At 36.9% G+C, this 781-nt stretch overlaps 1 protein-coding gene across 2 annotated transcripts in view; it reads right to left on the bottom strand.

Moving 5' to 3' along the window:
- Nucleotides 1-684: 684 nt before the first annotated feature.
- The window catches only part of LOC143287761 (major facilitator superfamily domain-containing protein 6-like), a 29,682-nt gene continuing 29,585 nt past the window's right edge, over nt 685-781 (bottom strand). For both annotated transcript variants that reach the window (XM_076596040.1, XM_076596049.1), the window contains exon 7: nt 685-781. This exon is cut by the window's right edge and continues 1,604 nt beyond it. The gene's annotated coding sequence lies outside the window, so the exon portion shown is untranslated.

Below are 781 nucleotides of genomic sequence, written 5' to 3' on the forward strand. Positions count from 1 at the left end.
ACACACACACACACACACACACACACACACAAACACACTTTTTTTTTTAAACATTGTATAATAGTCAGTCGTGTCCGACTATGACCATCAGAACAGCAGCGGAGGTAACTCCTGTGCGGACCATCTTTGCTTCTGATTTATAGTGGAGAGTGTTTTGCCCAAGTTACATCCCCACTGTCTTGGCCAAGAGGGTTTTAGGACAGTCGTTGTTGGGATGGTTCCCAACACACACACACACACACACACACACACACACACACACACACACACACACACACTTAGAATGTTTTCGGAAATTTTAAACTCCAGTCCAGTTGGTATCCTCCTTTGATGTGTTATAATTAATGTTGTTATTTATATTTACATTGTTGTAGGTTAATACTTGTTGATATGCATATACATATTCTCCTTCCCTTGACACGTCATTCAATACACACCACAATCTCTTTAGACCTTTTTCTTATAATATACTTTTCCTCTGATACATAACATGAATACTTTTTTTACACTAATATTCACATGCATTCCCTTTCCTTTATTCACTTATAGTGAATAGACATTAAACTGAAGATAAAACACACACACACACACACACACACACACACACACACACACACACTAAACAAAACAGTCAGCTCTGTGGCACTCAAAGTAAAGCATCAAAACCATCATTTAAGGCTTGGTTACCATTTATTGAAAATGATTGCAATGAAAATGTTAATAATCTTTCATGTCGTTAAACAGCAATTACAAAATACGCTTTTAGATGCAACGGGATAAA

The sequence above is a fragment of the Babylonia areolata genome, chromosome 1 (assembly GCF_041734735.1).
Source record: "Babylonia areolata isolate BAREFJ2019XMU chromosome 1, ASM4173473v1, whole genome shotgun sequence".
Taxonomy (NCBI): domain Eukaryota; kingdom Metazoa; phylum Mollusca; class Gastropoda; order Neogastropoda; family Buccinidae; genus Babylonia; species Babylonia areolata.